This window comes from Cheilinus undulatus, linkage group 10 (genome assembly GCF_018320785.1).
Source record: "Cheilinus undulatus linkage group 10, ASM1832078v1, whole genome shotgun sequence".
Classification (NCBI taxonomy): domain Eukaryota; kingdom Metazoa; phylum Chordata; class Actinopteri; order Labriformes; family Labridae; genus Cheilinus; species Cheilinus undulatus.
Genome location: NC_054874.1, coordinates 33880698 through 33893271, shown reverse-complemented (window position 1 = coordinate 33893271; position 12574 = coordinate 33880698). Strand labels below are relative to the sequence as shown.

The 12574-nt window shown below is 40.9% G+C and overlaps 1 long non-coding RNA gene across 2 annotated transcripts; it reads left to right on the top strand.

Annotated features, from left to right (window-relative positions):
- Positions 1-355: 355 nt before the first annotated feature.
- LOC121516596 lies at positions 356-3395 on the top strand. 2 transcript variants are annotated; one of them, XR_005992493.1, is made up of 3 exons: positions 356-642; positions 1052-1141; positions 2764-3395. It is a non-coding gene; the product is annotated as an uncharacterized LOC121516596 (long non-coding RNA). The 2 variants fall into 2 exon arrangements; XR_005992494.1 differs by having other exon boundaries at positions 356-829.
- The last annotated feature ends 9179 nt before the right edge of the window (positions 3396-12574 follow it).

The following is a 12574-nucleotide window of genomic DNA, read 5'->3' as shown; positions in this document are numbered from 1 at the left end:
TACCCCCTGTGTTTCATGTTCAGTTTTCCTCCCTGTGTTTGAGTTTCCCTCCTTGTGTTTGGCTCTTTGTATTCTCCTGTGTTTTCAGTATTTCTGTAGTTTAGCTTCTTGTGTCCAGTTCTGAGTCTTTGTCTGCTTCTTGTGTTATGTTCCATGTTTCCTGTTTTATTTTGTAGTTGCCTTCCCTTGTGTGTGATTTCAGTTTTGCTTCCTGCTTCAGTTTCCCTCCTCGTTGATTACCTTCACTAGTTTCACCTGTGTCTGATTGTCCACACCTGTCCTCCGTGTTTAATCACTCCCTGTGTATTTAAGCCCTGTGTCTCTCTGTGTCTGTCAGTTCATTTGATGTCTTCCTTGTGCCTGTTACTCCTTGTGCCTCCAGTGCTTCTCCTTTGTTATGCTATAGACCAAAGGTCTATAGCATAACAAACTACAGCCTCCAAAATGGCTTTATCTGACCAAACCTTAAAGACATCACCATGTAACCTCATGTCTCTTCGTTTAGTCAGCCAATTAGCTTCTATCCTGCAGATCTAATCTCAGATTTAAACCCAGACTTTAACATCGGAATACTGTTTTGTGACGACTGAACAACAGCTGCAGTTGCAGCAGATAAGCTGACAGTGTGTTTTTAAGCCAATGGTTTGTCATGTTTACTCCCTTTTTTAGATTGAAGAAGAGTTCAGATGCATTACAACAGATCACCTGCAGAGAACCTTTCTGAGCAAGCTGGACCTCTACACTTAAAACTGCAAGAGATATTTAGCAAAAAAGGAGGTGTTGCTGGAACAAAAATAAGGCCTCTGCTGGAATCGTTCAGTCAGATAAAGTATTAAATAGATTCAATTCCTGTAAACTGATTATACATAGATTTTTACAGTATATAGAAGTTATGAGTATGTTATTCTCAGGGTAAGGCAAGAATCAGCAAAAATATAAATCATATGGCTAATTTGTATTATTATAGATTTTTTTATGAGACTCCATGTACGAGATGGTGCTGTTTCCACTGTTATTAAATTAACATGTATACATTTGTCTGTTTTAACAGCAACATGTTGAAGCTCGATGGGAGGCCATTATCCGCTGCCTGATGGAATTCCTGGGGGAGTCTTGAGGAAAGCTTATCAAGGACTACATGGTAAATTCAAACATTTTCAGATCACACACACACACACACAAAAAAGATTTCACTTAAATAGAATAGGAATGAAGATTGTAACCTGTTTTTAAAGGGCTCTGTTGGTCATTTTTTCAAATCCTAAAACAAATAACATTCAAGCTTATACTGGAACCTGTAAAACAATAGTTTGTTTTAAGCCAGGTCACAGTATTAAAATTCATTCATGGGTTGCAAACATCAGCTGTCCAAAAAAAAACCCCTTTGAATAAATTGAACTGCTAGCCTACAGGAACATCAGCATTGTGCAACACTTTGAAATAAAATGCAGCACCTTTTTTTTCCAATCAGCTCTAACTACAAATTGATTTAAAGTTGAAAGCTGAAAGCTATGTTGAATTGGCAGGATAAAAGCTAGTAAGCTTACCAAATGAGGTGGGACAAGGTTACATCATGATGTTTTAATATCAGGTCATTAAAATGACCATTTGGAATCAGTGAATGAAGCATAATCATGTGTTCAGTAACATGTCAAAAAAGAAAATTCATATTTTGGTTAAAAACTTGATTACATTTGTTAAAGTGAAATGTGTTTGTTGTCCCTGCAATATAGAATGGGTTTGGGTGTTTTTAAGAGCATATTGTCATGTCCATCCATCAAAATAGTAATAAAGTATCAATACTGGTACCAATGGAGACTCAATAAGTATGAATAAAACAGAAACAATCCCTTTATCTACAGAAGAGTGCTTGCTCTGTTTGGAGTAGACCTTTCATGAATTTATTATTCTTTTTTTTCCTTCAGACTTTCTCCATTAAGGTTACCAAAAGTTTTGATATTTCTAAACTTTTTTGATACCGTTTGATAACGTCAAATGATACAGTATCAGGTATTTTGTGTTTGTTAGTAACTTAGGTACAAAGTTAGGGGAAAAAACATAGAAAAATGTATTTTTACCCCAAAGTGGCAGTGAGCAGAGAGAGGGGGCAAGAGGGAGAGAGGGTTTGTTAGTGAGTAATCAGCATATACGCAAAGTGGAGAGAGAGAGCGCTGCTAGTGACCAAACAGCAGTGATTTAAAAAAAAATACTTAAAAAATTGTACTTCATTTTTTACTGATCATTTCACAGCAGTTAATACCTATTTGATATACAGCAACAACTCTGCAAACATACAGTCAAACAATAGCTCTGTCAAGTCAGTCAAGTAAAGTTCCTCTAGCATCTCATTAAAATACTAACATTACATTTGGTGTATGTTGCAGATAGAGAGGAGACACTGTGATGTCTCCTGGTCTCTTAATATTTCTAAGTCCCAACTTGTGGACTTCTGACTGAGAGCTTCACATTCCTACTAAAATGCCTGAGGGCATTTTTTTGTTTCTGTGGTACCAGAACATTTACTGACATTGTTTAATTTTTGCTAGTATGGTATCAACTTTTATAATTCTGGCTATACAGTCCATTTTTATTCTGTCCCAATTCAAAGTTCTGACAATCTCATTTCTGCTCTTTTATTAAATGTAAGGATTTAAAGAAGTTACTACTTTTACCCTAAAAAGTAACTTGTTCCATGCTCAAGAACTTGAATTAAAAAAAGAGTGAAATTATGAACCTGAATGTGGATATATATGTTTTTTACAGGATGACAGCAGGCAAGCCATGAAAGAGGACCAGGCTAAGCAAGTTCTGAAGATCTGTGTCTTCCATGAAAGTGAGGGGTTTAAAATGCAGGTTCAAGTGTATTCAATTAGTTGACGAAATGGCAAAACTGTATATAGTTGTGGTCTGTTTGTAAGAGAACATGTGAAGAAAAGGAAAACGATGCAATTTTGTCTCCTTACTTAAAATACTATTCTTTTGGATGATTGATTTGGATGCTGTATAAGGCATCATCTTGGATGAAATAGGGTTTAAATATGTCAGTGTTCTTTTGAAGTGTTAGTTGTTAAATATGTTACTGGATAAAAAGCAACAAGGCAGATCATTTTCTACTCAAACAGTTCCTTAACTTGCTTTTTGCTTCTCAGCATAAAAAACCCTTGAAGTATGTTTGTTGTGTTTTTTTTTTTTTTTGATAAATGGTGTATCTGTCAGATAGCCAGAGCATGTTCTATTAGAAATGCCCCGAACTTAACCCCTCAGAAAATTAAAAAAAAAGAGGTTTTCATGAAAGTTTTGTTTCAAAATGCAATATATGTTCCCAAAAGTATTATTGAAAACACCTTTAAGTGTTTACCTGTGAATGCAAACTGAATATACACATTTGTGTAATAGAAAATAAAGGTGGTGTTGTCAAAACACAGCTGCTTCATGTTTTGTATGGCTTTATTGTTATAAGAAACAAAGAACCAATGCAGTAAAACAAGTAAGTCATAGAGGTGTTAAAAGAACATAAAATGTTGGGAAAAATGTTACTTACATATAGTTATTAATAAATGCTTAAAAACAAATAGAAAAGACTCTGAAAAGACATTTGTTTTAAGGTGAATTTTGCAGTTTGATGCAAAGTGAGTCTAAGTAAAAAGGACTAATAATAGAATAAAATTCAATATAAACATTTAAAATTGCCAGTAAAGTTTACCTGAGTTTTTCTTGTAGAAATAACTTATATTTGCAAGTAAAGTTTACTTGAATATACCCCTTGTAAAATCTACTCTGAATTTCTGTGTGAAAAAACTTACCTAGGTTTTTCTGAGTAAATATCACTCCAGTTTTTTTTCAGTGTATTCTCCTGTTTGTTGGTTAATTTATATAATTTTTTCCAATTTCTTGATCACTTATCTATCTAAACTTTGCACAGTCAGCACTACTGAATGACCATCTCTTCAAACCTCCTGAATCACATTTTTCTAGCTTTAAACCAACTTCAGTCACTATAGGATAGTGGTCACTTCCTATGGTATTTCCTTTAATTACATTCCATATACATAATCCTGCAAGTGAATCTGACACTATTCTAAGGTCTGTTGCTGACTCTGTACCATTCCTAATATTAATTCTTGTACCACTACCATCATTTAAGCACACCATATTCTTAATTTCCATCAATTCCTCGATTACTGATCCATTTTCATTATTACAGTGACCCCATAATGAGCTGTGTGCGTTAAAATCTCCACACAGTACCACTTTCCCTCCCAAATGGATTGCAATTTCATCCATTAGTTGCAATGTTAGCCTGATACAGGGGTTGTAAAAGTTATCAACTATGATCTTCCCTTCGCTTGTTCAGATTAAGACTGCATACTGAATTCCTTGCTTTATAAATATTGCAACTCCTCTCCCACTGCCCTCCTTTCTATCCTTGTAGTTCTTGACTGTTTGCAAGTAGACTTTTGGCATTCAACTGCAAAATAATCAGGCTGTCCTCAGAGATGTCAAGTAACGAAGTACAAATACTTCGTTACCTTACTTAAGTAGTAGAAATTTGGGGTATCTATACTTTACTGGAGTAATTATTTTTCAGCCAACTTTTTACTTCTACTCCTTACTTTTTCATGCAATTATCTGTACTTTCTACTCCTTGCATTTTAAAAATTACCTGGATAGGAGTAACCAGAAACCTATCCAGATAAATTGCGCCATCTGGATAGAGTGAATTTGGTTGTGGTTGGATGAGAAGTATAAACATAATACCGTTCCGACACCCTATTGGTTTGTACGCAATCCATCGCACCTGCGCACATGACACAAATCACGTCACACTCCAGCAAGGAAATGGCAGACATATGTAGCCTAGTATGAAGATGTCCATGGCAGAGACTCAAGAGAGCTCGAGTGAAATGTCCCAACCAAGCACCAGCGAGGAGGTTGGTAGCCAGGAAGACCAATACTTATGGGCAACTAGACATATCCTCCGCTCCATGAAACACGTTAATGCTCAGTAGTACACATATATGGTTCTTGAATGTATTTGCATTGTACTAAAATGCGTTAATTTTCAATGGGCATAAATGAGGCTAAAACAGATGCATCCCAGATTTTTCAACATTAACATTTTAATATAAAATTAAAGTCATTGTGGCCTTTAGAAGAATGTTTTTTTGGGGAGGTGGGGTAGTGTACTATAGGCCCCTGTGGCGCCGCCTAAGCTTCTGTCCTTAATGGCATTTTCTCCCCCTTACAGTACTTTTACTTTTATACTTTAAGTAGTTTTGAAACCAGTACCTTTACACTTTTACTTGAGTAAAAAGCTTGAATTGATACTTCAACTTCTACAGAAGCCTTTTTAAACCGTAGCATCTATACTTTACCTGAGTAATGAATATGAATACTTTTGACACCTCTGGCTGTCCTGCCACCTGATCCTCCCTGCCTTCCATCCACTTAAAGTTTTTAATTGATTTGCTTCCAAGACACATTTTCAACACCCAAATATTTCTCAGCTGCTCTCACTATTATTTTGATTTTTTCCGTCTTTTGTTTGACCTGATTTGCACAATTGATCACATAAGCCATAAACAAAACCAACTTGTCCATTGTCAGTTCTGCATTAACTTCCATCGTTTGAGCAGTCTGTGTTCTTGGCAACCTGTTTGCCTCATGGTGTTCTCTTCCTCTTTGTCCTTGAACCCTTCTCACTGCCTCTGCATAACTGAAGTTATTCACTGTTTTCACATGTTCAATCTCCACAGCCTTCTTTCTGACTTCACAGCCACCAAATGTCACTCTGTGTTGTCCACTCTCACTCTTTACTTTTCAAATCTGTGTTCTCCTCCACAGTTAGGACATCTCTGCTTCCCTTTACAAGCTGCTGCTCTATGCCTGTACCTCTTACATTTATAACAGCGAAGTGGGGGAGGTACATGAGGCCTAACGGGAAAACTTATGCACTCGATTCGGACTCATTCTGGGAGTACATTGCCCTGAACTTCCAGAATCACCGACAAACTGTCAATTATCCCCGTTGACTGTTTTCAGTAGTCTCTTTATTCTACTTACCTCAGCCCCACAAATACTCCTATTGAATTTCTCCAAATCCTCGTCCACCGGAATGCCTGTTACCACTCCTTTCACCAGTCTCCTCTCACCCAAAACTCTCCTTTCACTCACCATTTTCTTACAGATACTTTCAACATCTGCAACACTTTTCTCTTCTGCTCATCTGTTTTACATGTCAAAAACAAACTTATATCCCTCAGAATCTTGGCCATTTCCACCTCTCCGATCTTTTCTTTAAATCCCTTGATTACAGGACCCTCATATGCACATGTTCATCCTCCTTCCTGAATGAAAGAATGATTTTAAATTCTTCTCGCACTATTTTTTTACGAACAGCGCTTCCCTCATCTGAACTTTCTCTTCACGGCTTCTTTTATTCTTGTGGCTCCTGAATAAACCTTCATCGCTCCTATTTCCCCCCTACCACCTTCCTCTCTGACTCTCTACTACAATCCAGCTCCCAAACTCCATGTCATCCTCCTCATCAACTACCTGTGTTGCCATTCTGGTCCAGTCATGAACCAGTTTATGCCAACCGCCAGGCCAAAGTTAAAAAAAAAAGTTCTCCAATGCCAAAACCCCCCAGAATTTTTTCAATTTGTTTGAATAAAACACTACCAACCGCAATTACTTCTGACCTAAGTGATTGGGCCATCACTTCCTGGCGTCTCCAGGGGTGTCAACTGCAAGCGGCTTTATCCCTCGTGCCAATTTGCTTGAAAAACCAAATGTGTGCTCCATAAACATAATATACATAGACGTCACATTGACTGGCTGGCTGTATGTCGACGTCGCCGCCATATTGTGAGAGGCAAGTCCGCTACATAAGGCAATACAAGTTGACAAGGAGTATGTGAATTGTAACAATCACAATATTTGATTTAAATTAACAGTTTAGGGATCTATATTCATGTAAGTACTGATAATAAAAACCATGTAGGCAACAAATGAACAAGATTTTATGAGTAAAACAACCCTTACACAAAGGAAAAATGTGCATTTTTTTTTTTTACTCAAAATGATTAAATTAGCATTTTTAATTTCATCTTCACTTTGCACAATGTGTGATGAAAAAGACATTTAATTTTCAATTTCTAGAAAATGATCCATTAACTAGTTAATTATTTAAATGGAACATACACTAAAACAGGTAAAAAAAAAAAAAAAGTTAAACGGTGGATTTTCTTTCGTGGATTAAATTTTTAAAGACCTCATAAAGTCACCCAAATCTATGTAACAGAAGCATAATGCACATCTGTAGTTCCCTGTTTTTTTTGTTATAATTACACAAAATTATCTGGTAGTTATCCACAAGCCTGAGAGAAACTCTGAAATCCATGATGCACTATGTTGTTTGTAGCCCCTCCTTCCTTTGTTTTCTTCTTCGTTGGTTATTTGTATATATTCTTTTCGCCCCCTCCCCTCTCCCCTCTGAAATGACTCCCAGTGGGAGAGGTGGATGTCCATTGTTTTGTTCAAGTTTCTATCTGTTTCCATCTTTATGTTAAACGTTATATCTTGTACATATTTTAGTTCTTATAATGTCTTTAGTTATTTTTCCACTTGTTAACACGTTTATTTGCTTTAAGTTTCTTCTCTCCTTAGTTTTATTGATGTTTGTTTGTTTGCTGCGCACGGTAAGCTAGCTCACGTGCGCAGCGTACACAGTTAGCTTGTGTTCACCTTATGTCAAACTTTGTCATGTACTGTATTTCTGTTATGTGTAGGATATGGAGTGGGCTGTGGCTCACGGGAGTTTCTGTTTCTTTATATTGTTTGCCAGGTACGCATTGTTTGTTTTGTAAATATATATTTTATCCATGATGCCCTCTTAAATGACTCCCAGTGGGAGAGGATATGGAGCGGGCTGTGGCTCACGGGAGTTTCTGTTTCTTTATATTGTTTGCCAGCCAATAAAAGTGGTCGAAGTCAGAGATCCAGTGTCGCAGTCTCTTCCCATCCACCATAAACACAACGCAGAGATATTGCCACCGGTTACACTTGGTGCCGTTCGACCCTCCACATCGCGACCAGCGATCGACAGCGCCGCCGGGTTCGGCTGCCTCCCTCGCTCCTCTCCTCCGCTGCTTTGGGCGGGGGTTCCCCTGCTGCATCGCTCCGGAGTGGGTGTGTCCTGCGCATTGCCTGACAGGTGTTTAAAGTGTAGTGATGCCCGCTTGTAATTATAGTTTGCATGGACGTTTGAATTAATTGACAAACAAAAAGTTTTCTCTTCCTCTTTTATTGAATCTTTGGACTGAGAATAAGTGAAAAAGAGGGGGAGGGAAAGAAAAAAAGATAAACAATTCCTGATTATTTTAGTAGAGTTGACATTGTTCTATGCCCTGTTTCTTGACTGATAAGGGTGATAGCAACCTCTACATTTTTATTTTGGGTTATTTTATGTCACTTTAATGCAGAAAGGAAATTCTGTTCTTCCACTATAAAGCTTACACAGCTTCCTGTTTTTTTCCACACTTTTCAGTGACATTTATGAAACATTTCTATGATGTCTGGTGAAAACACTACCACTACCAGTATTATGTCTGAGCAGGACTATATAGGACAAAATGTTAACTTAGGCAGAGGTCAGAGACTTGCTTCATTATGTCTTGGTAGGGGGAAACCCACTGTCCCTGGTATTGGTGAATGCACTGTAGGCCAGTCTATGTTTCATCCTCCATTAGTCCCTGCAGCTACCTCCACACCTATTAGCCAAGCTCCTTCTCAACCCACACAGCTTGTCACAACAGAAGTTTTGGAGAGTGTGATTTCCAATTTGGCTAAACAAATTGGGGAGGGTATTAAAGCTAGCCTCAGCACCATGCATCAGCCAGTCCACACCCAGCCTCAAAGTCCTGATAGCCAGCCTGTGAGCCACATTGATCCATCCCAGCTGAAGATTGTTGTTCAGTCTGAAACGAAAGCTCCCCCATACTACAAGGGTGGTCACACAGACACCTTCTCCATTCATGAATGGGAGGACATGATGAAGTGTTACTTATCAAGGATGAAATGGGAAACACACACACAGAAGTTTGACCTGATAATGTCCAGACTTTCAGGCAAAGCTAGGGATGTGGTCAAAGTGTCACTTCGCTGCCACCCTGAGTTGAGTGATGAGAAGAAGATTGCTGCTGTGTTTGACATCTTGAAGTGCAACTTTAGTGAACTGACGTATTCAAGCATGCCCATGAAAGACTTTTACAGCACTGTGCCACGACCAGGTGAGGATGCTATGGATTACTGGATCCGTCTAAACAAGTCTATTGATGCTGCTGATGAGTGTCTTCGCAGACGGGGCAGACTGGTAGAAAACCCCAGTGCAGAAGTTGTCATGATGTTCATTAATCATTGTCCTGACCCAGTCCTTGCTTTATCATTTCAAATGAAAGCTCCTGAGGAGTGGTCTGCAGCAGAGATACAGGACAGGTTAGACAGTCACATGAGGAAACTTAAGACAAGTACAGGTCATTCACAGCACGTTACATGTCAATCTGCCTTCTCATGTCTACACCTTCTTCGCCTGCACCTTCTAGCACGAATGCAGCTGCACCTGACACACAAAATATGGTGGCTATGTTTGACAAGGTTTTATCCATGTGCACTGCCTCCCTTGCTGCTGGGCAGAAACGCTTACACCAGCCTGCCCATTCTCGTGGCCAGCAGACTGCTCAGCGTGCTTCATGCAGAATTTGTGGTTCAAGTGAGCACTCCACCCATGCTCACTGCAGGCTTTACAGGCTGTGTCTCAACTGCTTCGGCCCTGGGCATGTTAAACGTGACTGTAGACAGTCCAACCCAGTGCTGCCAGTCACTCCCTCCTCCAGTGCTGATTTAAACTAGCCAGCCCGTGTGATGAGAGGGGCAACATGGGCAGTTTAGAAGAAACCCTCATCAGTGCAACAGAGTCTCACTCAGCTTATGTTGATAGCTGCAAAAACTTACCTGACAGCAAGACAGTCATTCTTGTGGGGTCCCAAAGAGTTGAAGGAGCAAGTGAGTTGTTTTATGCTTCAGTGTCCATTGGTGGCCAGTGTACCCTGAGAGGGATGCTTGATTCAGGAAGCATGTCTTGCACGTTGAGTGAAGAAGCTGAAAATAAGCTAAGAAACTCTGGTGTCATTCAAAATTCCCTTCCTGTACCTGACAGCATTGTGCTGGTTGACTGTGGCGGCCTTCTCACACAGCCTAAATGTATCTATGACTTGGATATTGACATTTATGGATTCAGATTTGTTGTACCCACATTGGTAGTGCCTGGCCAAAAAGACGAACTCATTATTGGGAGCAATGTGCTGCGTCCGATCATTCAGGGGATGAAGTCAAGTGAGAAGTACTGGGAGCTTATCTCCTCCAGTAACACAGACCCAGACTGTGAGCAGTTTTTGCAGCTGCTAAGCTGTATCTCCAGGTGGTCAGGTTCTGAGATCCCAGATAAGATAGGCACAGTAAAACTGCAACGAGCCATCACCTTGCAACCACGACAAGAATATGTGGTGTGGGGGAAGCTGCCCCCCTCTGCTCCAGTGTCACCAGGGAGCACTGTCATAGTTGAGCCCTCTTCTGCTCGTTCCACACCTAAGAACATCATGGTTGGGCGGGTTATAACACCCATGTGGGGTGATCGTTGGGTACCAATGAAGGTCCTGAATCCCACTGAGAGTCCCATCACACTGCGACGCAATGCTAAGATTGCTGATGTTTTTCCTTGTGTTGCTTTAGAGGAGCTACCCATCGCTCAAGGGCTAAGCAAAACCCAAGGGTCAACTTCCACTGATCATGCTCCCTCTCCTGGTTCTGTGCCCTCTTCTCACTCAGCATGTGACCCTGTTGAGCTGCTCTGTGGTGCTGGGTTGGCTGACATCGACGTTGGTGGCTGTGAGGTTTCAGATGAGTGGAAGAGGAAGCTGGCTGAGCTCTTGTTGAGCTATAAAGACATCTTCTCTAAAGACAAGTTAGACTGTGGTGAGGCCAAGGGGTTTGCTCATCGTATTCACCTCACTGACGATCGTCCCTTTCGACTGCCTTTCCGCAGGGTTCCCCCTGCACACTTCCAAAAGCTGAGAGAGGTTTTGTCTGAGATGGAGATGAAAGGCATCATCAGCAAGTCCATCAGTGAATATGCTTCACCGCTGGTGATGGTCTGGAAAAAATCAGGTGACTTGAGAATCTGCACAGATTTCCGCTGGCTAAACGCTAAGACCGTTAAAGATGCCCATCCTCTACCTCATCAGGCTGACTGTCTGGCTGCTCTTGGTGGGAACGCCTTCTTCAGTACCATGGATCTGACATCTGGGTTTTATAACATCCCTCTCCATGAGTCTGACAGGCATTACACAGCCTTCACCACTCTCGGCCTTTATGAATATAACAGACTCCCACAAGGCCTCTGCAACAGTCCAGCATCCTTCATGCGGATGATGCTAAGCATTTTCGGAGACCTGAACTTCTCCAGCCTGATCTGTTATCTTGATGACTTGCTGGTGTTTGCACCTTCAGAGGAGGAGTCCCTTGAAAGACTGGAGGTTGTCTTCTCACGCCTCAGAAAAAGCAATCTGAAGCTTGCTCAGAAGAAGTGTCACTTTCTCAGACGCTCTGTGAGGTTTTTGGGTCATATGGTCGATGCAGATGGTGTTTCTGTGGATAAAGACAAAGTGAGTGTTATCTCCAGCTTCAGGAAAGAAGACCTCATGAATGATGATGGCTGCACTCCTTCTCAGCAGAAAGTGAGATCTTTCCTTGGCATGGTGATGTTTTACCAGCATTTTATTCCAGGCTGCTCTCAGGTTGCTAAGCCGCTCTTTGCTTTGACTGCTGGTCAGAAGAGGAGAGTCAGAGGCCAACGTAAAGCTGGAACATTCCGTGAACTAACACCTCAGGACTGGACTGCTGCTTGTGAAAGAGCATTTGGAGATCTCAAGAGTGCTCTTCTGAACTGTGTGGTGCTGGCACACCCTGATTTTAAGAGGCCCTTCCTCCTATCCACAGATGCCTCTATGGATGGTCTGGGTGCTGTCTTGTCTCAGGTCCCTGCAGGTGAAGAGAGAGCAAGACAGATTGCTTTCGCAAGCAAGTCCCTCAGCCGCAGCCAGGCTAAGTATCCCGCACACAGGTTGGAATTCTTAGCTCTCAAGTGGGCTGTGTGCGATAAGTTCAGTCACTGGCTCAAAGGTCACAAGTTCACAGTTTGGACTGATAATAATCCTCTCACATACATCCTGACAAAACCAAAGCTGGATGCCTGCGAGCAACGCTGGGTCGCCAAACTTGCCCCCTACTCCTTCGAGATCAAGTATGTCCCTGGTAGGCTCAATGTTGTGGCGGATGCCCTCAGCAGAGACCCATTTGTGAAGCCCTTGGCTGACCGTCTGCTGACAGAACCATACACCAGCCTTTTAGGGGAGGTGGAGGTTTGAATGACACAGGCATACAAGATGTCTTTCGTTTGACCTGTCAGCCACAGTCTCTGCACGACCCTCCCCTTCCAGCTGCTGTCAATCTGTCCTTG